The sequence below is a fragment of the Castor canadensis genome, chromosome 14 (genome assembly GCF_047511655.1).
Source record: "Castor canadensis chromosome 14, mCasCan1.hap1v2, whole genome shotgun sequence".
NCBI classification, from domain to species: Eukaryota; Metazoa; Chordata; class Mammalia; order Rodentia; family Castoridae; genus Castor; species Castor canadensis.
Window position 1 is genome coordinate 101,623,107 of NC_133399.1, and position 16,911 is coordinate 101,640,017.

The 16,911-nt window shown below is 46.3% G+C and overlaps 1 protein-coding gene across 3 annotated transcripts in view; it reads left to right on the forward strand.

Moving 5' to 3' along the window:
- Positions 1-488: 488 nt before the first annotated feature.
- The window catches only part of Slc39a14 (solute carrier family 39 member 14), a 53,387-nt gene continuing 36,964 nt past the window's right edge, over positions 489-16,911 (forward strand). For all 3 annotated transcript variants that reach the window (XM_074055151.1, XM_074055149.1, XM_020169793.2), the window contains exons 1-2: positions 489-638; positions 1,795-1,917. The gene's annotated coding sequence lies outside the window, so the exon portion shown is untranslated. The remainder of the gene's footprint in view (positions 639-1,794; positions 1,918-16,911) is intronic.

Below are 16,911 nucleotides of genomic sequence, written 5' to 3' on the forward strand. Positions count from 1 at the left end.
TATGAGAAGTGAATTTGATAGTTGGTTGACTTGGAATTTGAACAGGACATTTTGGTTCTTTTGGCTGGTGGAAGTATGCAAAGTACACTACGCTTCAGAATCGAGGAGGGAAGACAGAAGCGTTTTAGATTAATCAGCACACATCTTTCAAGAAAAGACATTCGTCCTCCAGTAGCGTGGGGTTGGAGACCACGGTGTGAAAGCTTCCCACGGAGGCGGGGAGAAGGTATAATGGGAGGTTTCTAGACGAAGGAGGGGCCTGTATGGGCTTTGGTGAGTCCGCGGTGGAATTCGAGGGAAGGCAGGATAAAGACGAGCAAGGTAGGCTCGGAGCCTGGGATGCAAGGTGCCGGAGGGCGCGACCTGCCTGGGTCTCTGGAGGCCGCTCTCGGGTCACCCCACGTGGCAGGCCTGGGGGAGGCCGGCGGGGCGGGGCGGGGCGGGGCCGGCCGGCGGAGGCTGGCCCTACCGCTGACGCGCGGAGTATATAGCCGGGCATGCGCGCGCGGCGGGGGCCGGACGCAGGGAGGGGGGCGCGTGGCTGTCCTCGCGCACGCACCGATTGAACTGCTTGACCGCCGCCGGCCGCCCCGGGGCCTGGCGGGTGACGCTGCGCGGGCCCGGCTGCCGGACTGCAGGTGAGGGCGGACAGCAGGCGCGCAGGATGGGCACTGGAGCGCAGCGGCGACGCGCCTTGGGGTTGTGGGCGCCGGGTGGGGGTGGGGGTGCTGGCGCGCGGAGGTCCCAGAGCCGCTCCGGGGACTGCGCACGCCGGTCCGGCTGGGTGCGGGCCGCACCTGGCCGCGGAGCCACGGTGTCGAAGGGAAGGAGGTCAGAACGCTGTCCCTTCGACTGGAGGACGCGGGATGTGTGAGCCAGAAAAGGGCGCCTGGGACGTCAACTGCTGCGCAGAAAAGCTGAGATAGGCTTCCTGGAACCCGGGGACACCGAGCGCAGAAAAAGCAGAGTGGATGGGCACGTTTGATGCGCTGACCTAGGGGCGGCTCCGAGGAGACTCCAGTGTCTGGACTTTGCTTTCTGGGAATTGTGTATCCTCACCCTCTCCGCCAGATTAACCTCCCAGCTGAAGATCGATGCCCCGAGTCTTCCGGCTGAGCGGGAGAGGGACTTGGAGACCCGCAAGGGAGAAGCTGAACTCCCACCTGGCTGACCGCGAGGATGGCTCTTGGGCTATTTTTGGTCCGAACTGACCAAGTTAGGTGGTCTGGTTCAGGCTGCCCCCTCTTGGCGTTTTAGGGCGATGGGACAAAATAGCTATTCGAGCAATTTCATCGTGTGATCCCATCAAGCATGGAAAATAGCCTGCCCTCTGGGTTGTGGGTTCAGTTTTAAGGATATAGTGTCTGCCTGGGTCTAGGTCTGTTTGGAGACTGGCCTCTCCAGATAGTTACGTGGCCTGGGTGTCCGTGCTAGAGAACTCTGAGTATAATTTATTGAGGGGTTGAGTGCTCTTCTGTGACCTAAATGGAAGGGTGGGGGCAGGAGCAGCTTTGACAGGACCTTTCCTTGTGGAGCAACCTGGATTTGGATTTGTGGTTTTAGGCCTCTCTTTCCACGTAGCCCCCAGCCATTGGGATAGGCCCATGCCTGCTAAGGGTGGTGATGCTAGTGGGTGATGGGGACTGACCTGGCAGTGGCCACCCTGGCTTCTGTTCAGGCTCTGCTCCTAACTTGCTCTGCGACCTCCAGAGGACTCGGGCCAGTACTAAGGTCAGACTGAATGGCTTATCCACAGTATGTATAATTGTGTAACCCTTTCCTCCTAAAACATAGGCCCTAAAGACCGAGGAACTTGCCTCCTTGATGAACCAAAGGAAGGAGTATCCTGAATCCAAATCATAGCTTTCAGCAGCTGGGATTCCAAGCCACACATTCCCTTTCCCATTGGTGACTCAGGTGAGTTTTTCCTCAGTTGGGCGGTAGTCAGGACAAGGACTTGTAGTCCTCTTCCTAGAACTGCTTTGCAGGTGTGACTAGGGGCACTGAACTTGGGAGAGGCAAGACCCTGGGTATTGTCTCTTCCTCTGGCTGTAATGCTTCTTCTTGCTTAATCTGGCTTTTGTTACTCGGCCTTGGAGAGGGCAAGCCAAAGGGGAGAGAAGAGCCCACCATTGGCAGAAAAACTGTTCGACCTGAGGGTTGGAGGAGGTCATGATATTGGCCTTATCATTTAGGCAAGAAGAGGAGTAATAATTGTGGGCTCCTTGAGGCACAGAGCTCTGTGATTCTCAGAGCACAAATCCAAACCCAGCCCTGCTGCAGAAGGGCCAGGTCCGATGTGCATGGGTCATCTGTGTCCTGAGATGGTTACTGTGGTGGGCCTGGCTCTCCTACCCTTTGGGTGCAGACTGTCTCTGGAGAGAGAGAACACTCTAAATAAAGTGAGGTAGCAGCACAAGAGAAGTCTCGAGGCTGGGTACAGTGAAGTTCAAAGAGAGCCATCTGCTAGAGACAGTGTGCCGTGATGGAGCTCAGGGCTTTTGAGCCAGGTGACTCTGTATCCCAATCCTGGATCCATCATTTTCCAGCAGTGAAAAATGTCTTAATCTCTGAGTGTTCTCACTGCCTTATGTGATGCTATGATCGTGTTTAGAACATTGTAGAGGCCTTTCTGCCATTGTCTTTGTGGGATGAAGTGGGTGGTTTAGGGATCCCAGAGCAGATAGGTTGTGTGGTAGGAATGATACAAGCCCAGATGTAAGGTGGATTCATAATGCACTGGGCAATCTTAGGGAAAAGAGGTGATTTTCCATCTTTAGATCTCTGATTTGTTCAGAGAAGAAATACTTCTCTGGACTGATGATAACCAGGAAGGACACTGTGTGTGTGTGTGTGTGTGTGTGTGTGTGTGTGTGTGTGTGTGTGTCCATGGCATACATACCAGTTACAGGACAAGTCCTGTTTTCAAATGTTTCCATCTTTTTCCTCTTTCCTTACCTGCTCACACCCCACACCCGTCCAAAAGAACCTCAGTCCATCTCCAATATTGACAGAGGCATAGGATCTCTATAGGGGTCTGGGAGTCTGGAACCCCTTCTCATTCTGCCAAAGTAATTCTGCCTACTCCCATTCACATGTGATGCCTGAAGAAAGGAACACCTAGCCATTTTTCAGAACCACAGACTGGTATGAAAGATACCAGGTCCAGAGAGATTAATTGGTGTTCGTGAATTACATTGCTTGTTAGTGGTGAGAGACTTGATGGGGAAATACCAAAGAAGTGTGCTATTTTTATTCCTAAATGTGCTAAAATTGCTGATAGTTCTTGTCTTTTCCTTGAAACATTGAAGGGGGGTTTGTGGTTCAGTGGCAGGTGGTCTTTCCTTCTGCATGGGAGTTTCTTCTAGGGGAGTCTCCTACTTCTTTCTCTTTGTAGGCTCTCTGGAGTTATGACAGTATAAAGTGAGCAGGGAAGGGTCATGTTGTCTTGTCTGTCAGTCCAACCCCCCCCCCCACCCCCCGACCAGCAATACGCAAACTAGATTCTACAGTAGGCCCTCTCAGACCTCCAGGCTGGCAGCTGTCAGAATGCCAGGAGATAAGGAGTCCAGAGTCTGCTAACTTGAGACCGCTGGCAGTCAGGGCCACATGCCTGCCCAGGGGGCCACTGGGCAGCCCCAACTGCCATCCAGCCTCCTACAGGGGCCCCTGATTGGGCCCAGCTGAAGATGGAGATGCAGAGCCCCTTGCTGGGCCGTTCAACCTATGCTAGGCCAGCCAGGAGCCTGCCACAAGACTGAGCAGCTACAAAATCCACATGCCACAGGAGCCATAGGAACTGAATTCCCTGTCTTGGCAACCTGAGATCCGACTGTTCTCCACCTGCCTAACCAGGCCCCAGAGAGTCCTGGGGTTATGCGGAATAAGAAGGAGATGGTCCTAAATTTATTCCTGTGAGTCCTTAGAGGTTCTCTGGAGCACTCGGTATTAGTTAATAAAAAAAATACGTGTATCAGTTAAAATTTAGGGGTTGGTGATGTGGTTCAGTGGTAGAGCTCTAGCATGCACTAGGCTTTGGGTTTCATCTGCAGCATCACAAAAAACCAAGAAACAAGAAAGTAGTTTATTTTCTCTTGAAAAATGTGTATTTTTAGTCACCAAGATTTTTGTTTGTTTGTTTGTTTGTATTTTAAAGTGGCATGGGGAATCAGACCCAGGAACTGGAGCATGCTAGGCACGACGTCTGCCAGTGAGCTACATCCCCACCCCTTCACCAAGACTTAGTTTAGGGCCGGCCTTTTCTTTTAGTCTCCAGGTCCTCTAATTAGGCTTGCAAATTGCATTTTAAAAAATCACACCTATAAATATTACCTGTGATTCTCAGTTTCTTCCTTCCCTCCTTTTTTTCCTTCCCTCCCTTCTTTTTTTAAGACTGAGTCTTAATGTGTAGCCCTGGCTTCCTGAGAACTCTTATCTTCCTGCATTTGCTTCTCTAGTGCTAGGATTACAGGTGTTCACTCCCTGTTTTCTTCATTAAATACTTTTCACTAGGCTCTAAAGTCATATAGCTCAAAATTCAAAACAATGAAAAACAACCAAGGTAGCATTTTAGACATTGTTTAACACCATGCCTTTTGCACCTAGCAGCTGTATTAGACCTTCCCATATGTACACACAAATGCTTTTAGTGTTTTCTGTTACTGCTACTTAGTATTCATACTTTGGAAGTACTCTTTTTTGTTTTATTTGTGGAACTGGGAATTGAACCCAGGGCCTTGTGCGTGCTAGGTAAACACCACTGAGCTACATTCCCAGCCCTGTCATTTTCTTTTTTTTTTTTTTTTAATTTTTTATTTTTATGGTGGTACTGGGGTCTGAACTCAGGGCCTCAGGCTTGTTAGGCAGGCACTGTACGAGCCACTCTGCCAGCCCTTTTGTATGGCGTGTTTTTTCAGGATAGGGTCTCTCGAGCTGTTTGCCCAGGCTGACTTTCTCCTGATTCTCCTGATCTCTGCCTCCTCAGTAGCTAGGATTACAGGCTTAAGCCACGGGCACTGGGCTCTTTTTTTTTTTTTTTAATTAGTTTGTTACCCCTCACGTTGGGTTGTTTTCATTATTTTTCCGTTATATACAGTGCTGCAATGAATTACATCTGTTTAATTAGCTTTCATTTTTAAAAAAGCGAGAACCTTTGCAAGCCCAAAGCCCAGAGTTCAGACCCCAGTCCCAACAAATAGAAAGATAGATAGATGAATAAAAAAGTGAGAACTTATAACATCAGAGACTTTAACTTCAGGGACCTCAGGTATAATTTTAGAATTGTTAGACCACTTACCTTTTTTTTTTTTTTTTTTTTTGGCTGTACTGGGGTTTGCACTCAGGGCCTACACCTTGAGCCACTCCACCAGTTTTCTGATGGGTCTTTTTGAGATAGGGTCTCGACCTATTTATCTGGGCTGGCTTTGAACCTTGATCCTGACCTCTGCCTCCTGAGTAGCTAGGATTACAGGTGTGAGGCACTGGCACCCGGCCTAGAAATGAGAACTTTTCTGTCTTCATATTTCAGTTCCTGTTTAAATAAATAGTAATCATAAAAACAAGCAGAAGCAGTGGTTAGGTTTGGTGACATATGTCTATAATCCTAGCACTCTGTGAGATTGAGGCAGGAGGACTGTGAGTTTGAGGACAGCCCAAGCTATATAGCCATATAGCCAAATTCTCTCCACCCCCCACCAAAAAAACAAAAAAACAGTAGAGCTAGGTTTATGAATAGGCACAGCTGGTTCCTATTCATAAATAGGCCTGGCAAGTGGCCTCTCAGTGTTGACAGCTGGGGAGGTCTGCTTGCTTCCTGGAGGGTCTTGGCCAACCCAGTGGATTGGGGCTACGAGTGTCTCCTCCATCCTGAAGAAAGTTGGAAAATGCATGTGGAGAAGAGCTGAGACTCCCAGGTGGCATTGGTGAAGCTCCAGTGAGTGGAGAAGGCCTGTGACTGGGCCAGGACTGGTCAGGAAAGCTTCCTGCAGATGGAATTGGGCCATCTTTTGCAAGCTAGAAGGAGCCGGATCCTGGAAAGGAGAATTGTGTGTATAACACAGAGGTGGTCCTCCTCAGCCAAGTGGGCTACAGGGAAGAGAGGAGTCTGGAGTCAGGTTTGAAAGTTCTCTGAGAATCTGAGCTGCTTCCACATCACAGATTTACTGCTTTGCCAGCAGCCCTCTTGTCTGGCCGTCCAATGCCTATTCATAACAACTCCGTGGTCCCAAGTCCATATCCCCTGTGTCAGTCCAACCTCCTGTCTCCTCCCTGAGGGATGCCCTCCTTTCCAGCCTAACTTACCACAGCCCTTAAAAGTTTTCCAGAAGCTCTACTCCAGAGGCTGAGGCAAAAGGATTGAGAATCCGAGGCAGGCCTGGACTACACAGTGAGACCCTGTGGGGTGGGGGGAAGTAATGCATGCTTAATGTAAAGAAAGATAAAGAAGGGTATGGGAGTGGGAGGGGGTCTGTAAGCCTGATGCTTTGGGGCAATCTGGGTTAACACTGGCATCTTTTTTTCATGATGCTCATAGGTGTCTATCCCCCTTTTACCTTGGCATCAAAATTGCTTCCTAAAAGTTGGGTGCTGGTGGCTCACTCCTGTTATTCTAGTTTCTTGGGAGGCACTTTTAAGGAGGATTGTGGTTTGAGGCCAACCCAGGCAAAAAGTTTGCTAGACTCCATCTCACCCAATGTGTCTGTCTCCCCAAACTATATGGATGGCTGAGATCATGAGGATTATGGTTTCAAGCCAGCCCAAGTCAAAAAAAATCTGTAAGACCCCATCTCAATGGAAAAAGCTAGCTGGTCACGGTGGCACACACCTGTCATCCCAACAATGATGATGGGAAGCTTAAAATAGGAGGTCCAGGTTGTGGTCCAGAGCAAAAAGTGAGACCCTGTTTCCAAAATAACCAGAGTAAAAAGGGCTGGAAGTGCAGGTCAGGTTGTAGAATGCTCACCTCTTAAGTGTGAATCCCTGAGTACAAACCCCAGTACCACTAAAAAATAGTGTTCCTAAGAATTTAGTCTGTCTATAGGCTGTATTACAATTTACTCAACTATTTCCTTTTTTCTTTTTTTGTGGTGCTGGGGATTGAACTCAGGACCTCATGCTTGCTGGGAAGGTGCTCTGCACCTGAGCCACTCTGCCAGCCCGCTAATTTTTGATTGATGCATAATAAGTATATAGATTTAAGGGGTGTTGCTTCCATTTATTTGTTTGTTTGCTTATTTGCCTACTGGTGTAATACCCAGGGCTAGACATCCACCACTCGAGCCACCACCCCAGTCCTCTCATTTTTTATCTTGTTTTTCAGAGAGGTGCCTTGAAGTTGAGGTCCTTCTCCCTTTGCCTTTCCAGTAGGTGGGATTGCTGCGCATTTTCTTTTATTTTAAACTTGTTGATTTTGAATTTAAAGGTACTGAGGAGTATAATTATCAAGAACAGGAAGTCAGCATTGGCAGGCCTTTAAAAACCAGTGTCACAAATATCTTCACTGATGGTTTTTCTGGCTTAGGATGTAACCTGCCATCCCACAATGCATTAGTTGTTATCTCTCCTTAGTGTCCCCTCCAGTCTACAGCAGACGGTTCCCTGGTCTTTCTTGCATTTTGAGTGTTGCATCAGATCAACAATGATGTTGGATCCTTTTCAGAAGATCATAATGAGGCATTTATCACGTCAGTGTATCTTTATTTATTTATTTTTGGTGCTGGGAATTGAACCCCAGATCTTTGGACATGTTAGGCCCAAGCTCTGCCTTCAATGCCCCCAGCATGTCTTCCTACTAACAACTTTTACCTGATCACTTGGTTAAGTTGGTGACAGCTACATGGAAAGTTACTGTTTTCTTTCCCTGTGTAGTTTCGGGCAGTGCTTTGAGACTATGCAAACTTGTTTCTCCTTGTACTTTCACCCTCTAATTTTAGCATCCATCTGTGGCTTTTGCTTACAATAGTGATTACTGTGGTGTTTTCCTGATGATTCTCAGTTTCTCTCTTTTCTGCTACATTTATTAATTGGAATTCTGTTGTAAGGAAGAGCTGGCTCTCCTTCCCCATTTCTATCAGATTTTATTCTACAGGTAAAATCTCCTGTGATCATTATCTGTGACTCAATTATTCCAGCTTTATCTTTTTTTTTTTTTTTTTTTTGTGGCACTATGATTGAACCCAGGGTCTTATGCATTCTAGGCAAGTGCTGTACTACCAAGCTACCTCCCCAACCTCAGCTCCTTGTAAGAACACTTTTGTTGTCTTCTGTGTTCTTTTGGTAAACTCTACATCATTTTTAATTTTAACATTTCCTTAATTTCATAGTACCACAGAGTATTCCTCATTCATCTTGTCACTTTCTGGTTCTAGCCCTGGAATCAACCACTTCTCCAAGAAGCCTGAATGGTGTTGAGAAACCAAGACCTGTTTGTTAGGTGTGCTAGGTTTACTACTGAGGTCATCTTTGCTTTCTGGCTCTGTTATCAGACAAAGCTAGGAAATGTATACTAGCCCATACATAAACACATCTCTATATTGGTATTTATCTACCTATATATTTTAAAACAAGAGTTTATATTGATACCTCTTATTCCACTCTAACATCATAGGCCTTGATCTTGTGAGGCAAGTAGTCTACCACTTGAGCCACACTCCTCAGCCCAGTCAAACCATTTTCTTCTTCTTTTTTTTTTTTGCAGTACTGGGGGTTTGAACTTAGGACCTACACCTTGAGCCACTCCACCAGTCCTTTTTTTGTGTGTTGGTTGTTTTGGAGATAGGGTCTCATGAACCGTTTCCCGGAGTGGCATCAAACTATGATCCTCCTGGTCCCTCCCTAGTAGCTAAGATTATAGGTGTGAGCCACTAGTGCCTGGCTCAAACCATTTTCTTAATGTTGGGTTGTAGGTTATTTTCTAATTGTTTAGCTGCTGTCATTATGACACTGATAAGCAAAGATTTCATGTGTGGACTGTAGATTTTTCTGATGCAACTCACCTTTGAGATGATAGAACGCAGAGAAAGAGGTGAGCATCCCCGATCAACATGGGGCTCTATACTAGAGCCAAACTGAGGGTGGAATGAATGCTCCTTCAACCTCATCCCTTCTGAATGTCCCCCTCAGCATTCAGTGCTGCTGTCACACCACTGTACTCTCCTTCATAATTTACTACTTTCCTGCCAGTTGCATCTGTCTTAAGCAGTAGTGCTGTCTACTTCCTAGCTTCAGCGTTCTTTTAACCCATGGAACATTCTGTACCCTGGTGTTAGAAGCCAGAAAGACTGCCTGGTCCAACACCTAGTCAGAAACAATTGCCACACTGGGCACCGCTGGCTCATATCAACCTTACCTCAAAAAAAACCCATCACAAAGAAGGGCTGGTGGAGTGGCTCAAGGTGTAGGCCCTGAGTTCAAGCCCCAGTACTGCCAAAAAAAAAAAGAAAAAGAAAAATTTTAGTCATTTCCACAATACTGCCTGCTTTTGTCAGGCATGTGTTTAACACTGTCTGTAGTAGGATGGGTTAATGGGAAGTCAACTAGAATAGGAAGGTACAGAGACTGGGTACAGCCTGGCTCTGCCACCTGTGACCAGAACACCTGCAGGAAGTGTCTATTAGAGCAGGCCAGCAGGTTAGTACAACACACTCAGGGACTTCAAACAACACTTACTTGTCATTTTACAGTTCTTTTTGGTCAGTCTGGTCATTGTATGACTGGCTTCTTTGCTGAGGGTCCCACAAAGCTAAAATCAGGGTTTTAGCTGGAATTCTCATCTGGAGGGTGGCACTGCCAAACTCACATGGTTGGGAAGAATCTTGTGGCTAAGGCCTGAGGTTCTTCCTACTCCTACCCTGCTTCCTTGCTGTTGCCAGCCAGGTGCCATTTTCAGTTCCTAGAGGCCCCTACATTTCCTTCCCTATTTTAATGTCAACAAAGCACTGCAAAATCCCTTTTGTCACATATTGTAGACAATGTAACATTATCACAGGCATGACGTCTGGTGTTTACGCAAAAGCAAGGGTCACTGAGGATCATCTTGGAGTCCTAATCACAGCTAAAGTGATCAGGCTTCCTTCCAGCCCCACAGTGTTTGCCTGGTATACTCATTTCCTAGGGCTGCCCTAACAATCACCACAAACTTTGTGGTTTTAAACAACAGAAACATTCTCTCACAGTGCTAGAGGCCGGAAGTCTGAGATCCAGGTATGGGTAGATCTGTACTCCAACAGCTCACAGGGAAAATCCTTCTTTGCCCTTTTCAGCTTCTAGTGACTCCTGGCATTTCTCATCTTCTGACACTCCAGTGTCTGCTTCTGTCTTCACATGGCTTTCTTGTCTGTCTGTCTGTGTCCACATCTCCCTCTCCTTTCTTTTATAAAGGCATGGGCCATGGCTCAAGTAAAAGGGCTTTCTTAGTATGCCAGGCCCTGAGTTCAATCCCTAGTACTGTAAAACCCAAAAAGAATCCTTGGATTTAGGGCAGATTCAAATACTAGATTGATTGCTTCTTGAGATCCTTACTAATCCCATCAGTAAAGACTGTCAATCATGTCATGTTCTGAGATTTTAGGTGGACATGCGTTGAGGCATATAGAAGTACGCTCAGGACAGGGCACATGGCTTTTGTAAGCCCTGAACTCAGGGAACTACAAAAGGAAAGGGAGATTTCTTTTTGTGTATATCCAAGACTGGTCTGGAACCCAATAATCCTTTTGCTTCAGCCTCTCAAGTAGCTGGAATTCTACTAGCACCCAGATTGCTTTTATTTTTTAAAGTTACCTAACAGAATTTTTATCCTGTCAAGCTTTAAAATTTTTTTTAATTGACACATAGTAAGTGTCAATTTTACATGTTTATGGGGAGCAATGTGGTATTACCATACATGTAATGATCAGATCAGAGAAATTGGCGAATTTACCACCTCAAACTGTTACTGTTTCAGTGCTTCTGAAATAGGGAAGTGCCTTATTGATGTGTACTCTTGTTTTGTATTACTTGGGTTTGAACTCAGGGCCTTCACCTTGAGCCACTCCACCAGTCCTATTTTTGTGAAGGGTTTTTTGAGATAGGGTCTCTTGAACTGTTTGTCCAGGCTGGCTTCGAACCACAATCCTCCTGATCTCTGCCTCCTGAGTAGCTAAGATAACAGGCGTGGGCCATCAGCCCCTGGCTGATGTGTACTGTTAAGGCAGTGTTTTTCTTCCTGTTCTGAAAAGCTGTCATGGAAACCTCTTAGAACTAGGGAAATATGGTAGCATCTATCTTGTTAATGTGGTTGGAAGAGTAAATGAAATAATGCAAACATACTGCTTAGCACAGTGCCTGGCAGATAGCAATAAGTCCTAGCTGTTCTCTCTATGATTATTTTAAAATTAAGGCGGAAAGAATGGTGTACAAGTAAATGGTGTTTGGACAGGAATCACAGTGTAATCAATGCTGGTTGGGTGGTATGTAAGCCTGCATAGATGAGTGCAGTCTGAGGCCCTTGTTCCTACTCAGTGATGGCTGGAGGAATCCAGGCTTTTCCCTTTATGCCTTTCTGCTCTGTCACCGTTGCATATGTTGCTGTGTTTGTCACTTTCCAGGGCAGAAGGAGGAAAGGTGGGACCTGATTGTGCCGGGCCTGTTGCATGTAGCCTCTCCCAGTGCAAAGGACATGTTCGGCTTTCCTGCCATCTACTACTTACTATTCACAAATTCTTCAAAGGAGATAGGTTATTCCCTAAATAATACCGGAGAAATTAAGTTAGATTCTCTTTTTCGTACTTTCTCCAACTAAATTCTAAATAGATTTAAAGGTCTAAGTTTTTTTCTTTTCTTTTTTTTTTTTTTTTTTTTGGTGGTACTGGTGTTTGAACTCAGGTCCTCATACTTGCTAGGCAGGCGCTCTACCACTTGAACCACTATGCCAGCCCTTTTTTGTGTTGGGTATTTTTGACATAAGGTATCTGTCACTTTATTTTTGCTAGGGCTAGCCTCAAACTTCATACCTACTGGTCTCAGCCTCTCAAGTAGCTAGGATTACAGGTGTGAGCCACTGGTACCTAGTGAGATTTAAGTTTTTTTTAAATGCAAGCAAACATAGGTGCATACGTCTGTAATTTCAGGGTGGGAAAGGCTTTTGTAAGCATGCTACTAAAATCAGAAACCTTACAGGAAAATTGTGATATATTTGACTTTACCTCTTTTTCTTTCTTTTTGGTGGTACTGGGGTTTGAACTCAGCTTCATGCTTGCAAAGCAGGCACTCTACTGCTTGAGCCACACCTCCAGTCCATTTTGCTCTGTTTATTTTGGAGGTGGGGTTTCTCGAACTATTTGCTGGGCTGGCCTCGAACCTTGATCCTCCCAATCTCAACCTCCCAAGTAGCTAGGATTTTAGGCATGAGCCACTGGTGCCCAGCTACTTCTCTTGTATTTTAATTATTTTTTTTTTTTGGCAGTATTGAGGTTTGAACTCAGGGCCTCATGCTTGCTAGGCATGTATTCTACCACCTGAGCCACTTTGCCAGCCTACCTGTATTTTAAAATCATGTCACCAGTACCAGTTAGCAAAATTAAAGGCAAAATAACTGATTAGGAAGACTATTTGAACCTGTGAAAAAAATTAATATTTTTGCCATGCAGTGAATTCTTAAATAACCAATAAGAGAAAAGGGGAATGGATCTCACCAAAAATGAGCAAAACAGAGTTAACAGCTAGTTTTTAAGATAAAAATATGAATGTTTGTAAACTTACAAATGTCTTCAGTTCCTAACAGGAAAAATGTATTTTAATAATTGTGTAATGGAAAACTGCTTACATACACATTCCAGATCAAATATTTGGAGTCAAGTCTTATAGATGGGTGATTTTAACTTTATTGCCATCAAAAGATTTCAAATTACATTCATGCTTCTGTGAAAAGTGGGCAAAATCATGAAGGTTGACATTTCCTGGACTCTGCTGTTTGGTTCTGCTATCTGTTACTCTCTGATACTGGGTCTCTAATTGTGCACAGTTTAGTGATGCCTAGGAATCAGTAAAAATCACGAAGTTGCTTTTAAAAAGAGAATGTGTTCAGCCAACCTGGTAATCAAAGAAGTGCAAACTAATAGAACTATAAGAACAAGTAGATTGAGTTGGATTGAGTATTAATAATACTGAAGGTTGATGGTAATCCTATGGAAATAGGCAATCAAACATGAGTAATGGGAGAGTGAAATTAGGCAAAGGTTCAAGAGGGTACTTTCCCAAATTGCATAAGGGTTGGACATCCCTAATTGGAAAATCCGAGATCTGAAATTCTCCAAAATCTGAAACTTTTTGAGCACAGATGTAGCACAGTGGAAATTCCACACTGTGAAACTGTTCCATGTACCAAGTTGTGTAAAACATTGTCCACAGCTGGAGTTCTGACTCACGTGGTAGAGTGTCTGCTTAGCATGTGCAAAGTCCCCAAGTCAAACCCCAGTACTGCCAAAAAAAAATGTAAAAAGTAAAAAAAAAAAAATTCAAAACTACCTTCAGATTGTGTCTATAAGATACATTTGAAACATAAGTGAATTTCCTGTTCATATTGGGGTCCCATCCCCAAAATATTTCATTATGTGTATGTAAATATTTCAAAATCTGAGAAAAAAAATTTTTTAATCCCAAACACTTCTGATACCAAGCATTTTGGATAAGGGGTGCTCAACCTATCGTTGGTCCTTCCTTAATAGATGCCTGTTGACTGCAGCCCCTGTCAGCTCATCCCTGGATCTCATTCACTATTCCTTCCATTCTAGGAAGATCTTCCTCCTCCCTTAGGGCCTTCCCTGTACTCTGATGTGAGAGGGAGAGAGGAGGCAGCCAGCTCACTTGAAGCACCACTCCTCACTCAGGAAGTGTGGCAGACCTGAGCAGCTGCGGTTCTTTCACTTCTTTTACTGGAAATCCAAAAGGATCAGCTAGTCATGAAAGTCCTGTAATGTGGGACACTTTCTCTGTCCTTTCCTGGAAGCCAGAGGGCTCTCCCGTCAGTCCCCAGGGACTCTTGTTTTCTTAGAGCACAAAGTACAGAGCTTGGGGCCGGTTGCAGCCAGTTGGCCTGCTGGTAGGCCACATTTGCTTCTGGATGTGCTGAGCACTGCAATCCCCAGCCCATGAGACATCCCTGGCCTGTTGATGTTTCACTGCTGATCATTTATCCTGTGTTGGATACTTTCCATGTGACTGCTGGGCAAGTTCTTAGGATACCAGGTCCTGAGTAGTTTCCAGGGCAGCAAGCCATGCTGTTCCCATCTCCTTTCCCAGAAAGGTGCAAAAAAGTTCAGTCACCCACTCCCCCCACACCTGGGCAGCTAACCAAAGTTCCCTGTAGGACAGTCTGTCCAGCCCTAAGAACAGAGATCTCATGTCTTTGTTCCTGCTCCTCCCTCTTTGGCCACCCTTCTGACATCCAGCAGACCCACGTGGCAGAGGCCTTGACCATGGGTGACCATGGGTGTGCAGCTTTTTCAGCTCTGCTGACCAGCATGTGGCTGTGACCTTGGTTACTCTCACTCCACACCCTCCACTCTTCCTGGCAGCCCCTCACCACCCCGTTCCCCAGCGTCTCTGTGCAGTTGGCACATTGAGGGGGCTGTGTGCATAATGGGAATGAAACTCAGAGTTTCCATGAGCACTGAGAAATTCTAGAAATAGCCTATACTCATGGGCTTCCCTTTTTTTTCCCTTGCCACAAAGAAAAGTCTTTTTGGTGGAATTACCAGGTGGCTGTCATCCTGGGTACCTTTGTCTCTGGGGTGTGGGGAGGGGAGGAGCCTGCCTCTCCCCTCTCCCTTTTAGATTCCCCAGCCCACCTTACACCTCTACCTTATGTTTTTATTCCAGCTTCTAACTTGCTAACTTCTCTGGCTCTCTGGGGTCTTCAGCAACCTTGAAGTGGCCCTGAAGGCCACTTGGGCTCTTATCCCTGAGGCTGCTTGGGGTTCATCCAGGCACAGAGACCAAAGAGCAGCCAAAGTCTAAAAATGTGTGATTCCCCTAAATGGGCAGTGGGAACACAACACATTCTTGGATGTTCTCTGGGGACCAATGACGAGCCAGACTCTGGGAATCAAATAGGCCCCCAGTCTCTGCCCTTGTAGAGTTTGCAATCATATAGAAAGAGACAGATAATATATAAAGAGAAAAAAAGACTACTTTGGAAAGTGATACACGCCAAGAGGAAAATAAAATAGGATGTTAGGATTCTGACTGACTAGGAGAGGGATTTTGAGGGGGACAAGGTGACATTTGAACTGAAGAATGTTGTAGAGATGCAGAGAAGTTTGTTATACTGTTACTAACATTTCAGTATTTCTTCCACTCATACGAATTCCTTATGCTCAGTTGCAGGGAGTTGACTGTGTGGTGCCTTCTAGCTTTTCCTGGGGGATTTCTCCAAGAAAGAGCAATGTTGAAAAAGCAATCGTTATTAAAAATTGGAGTGTGAGCCTAATTTCTTCCTGAAAATTACCTGCTGTTCACTCATCTATTCTCTCACCGTGAGCTTTTGGATTGTCACCAGGTTTTTGGTGAATAGTACTTCTGTAACAGTTCTTATGTTCGTCTTTGATTGGAGTTGAAAGTCACCCGAACCAGAGTTTGTCCAAGTTACAAGCCAAAATCAGGAACCATTTCTATGTGACAATCCGCTTGCTCTTTGGAGGTGGTGTTGGTTGGAAAGGGTAAGCCTTTTAAGTCTGGTTAGAATGTTGATCCGTTTTTCAATAGGCAAGCAGTTTGTGGGAGGCAGGTGGAAATACATGCATAAAACAGTGCTGTTTTGGAAAGTCACTTCTGCATCATATTGCCTGGAGACAGCCACAAAACCTAAAAATTCATAGCTTTACCCATGTGGCCCTGATTTATGGCTATAGCGTGATAAGAGCCAGAAACCTGGTGCCTTTGCTCTGGAATCTATCTGTGTGCACTCTTGACAGCTTTTCTGCAGAGCCCTGGTCCAGGCAGACATGAGTGACTCATAAGGGCAGAGGGCCAGGATTCTCACGACTCCTTTGTACCTGTGACTGGGACAGCTTCGAGAAGACACACTCTTGTGCTCCTGCCCTCAACCCCACGGCCCTACCATGCCATGGTGGAGTCTGTCAGCTGTTCGGCAGTCCCTAGGGAGGGAGAGGTTCTGCCTAGTACACATTTAGAGTTACATAGTCAAGCAGCAAGCACCTCGGAAGGTCTTTAGGAAACCAGCCGACAGTCAGCTAGCAAATATGTGCCTGTAGGGCTAGGCGTGGTGGGTCAACCCTGTAATCCCAGCTACTTGGGAGGTGGAGGTAGGAGGAAACATAAGTCTGTCACTTTAAGACGTCATGACATTGAAACAAAGAGGAAGGTAAGTGGGGGGTGACACTGGGGAGCTCTGGGGTAGAGTGGGGCTGCCTCCATCCAGCCTCTTCACCCTGTGTGGAGAAAGCACCTACAGCGTGTGCAGTATTCTGACCTGCCCATCGGACTTTCTAGTCCTACGGGGAGGTGTGGCGATAGGAAGACTGATGGGGGGAGAGAGGTGGAACGTTCTGATGGAACCCAGAGCCCAGGCCAGAGAGGAACGGCAGGTGAGGGTAGAGGGCGGGTGGGAAACTGGCAGAGAACCCTGGTTACCAGGCAGAGGAGCACAGGCGTGTGCTGGGCGTTGGGCAGTGGCAGCAGGTCTTCCGCTGAGGTGATGAAAGAGGGCTGTAGCGGTTTCTGTCTGGGAGCCTGGAATCTCAGGGAACAGGAAGCTCTGCCTCATGGCAAGCCCTGCAGTGAGGAGGCGGAGGACGAAGAAGGCCTTTCCCCTTGGTAATCAGATGATGGCCGCCCATGACCTTGGCCAGAGAATGCTCTGTGTGGGAGGTTGGGACAGTTGGGAGGGGAACTTGAGGAATTATGATTCATGAATGT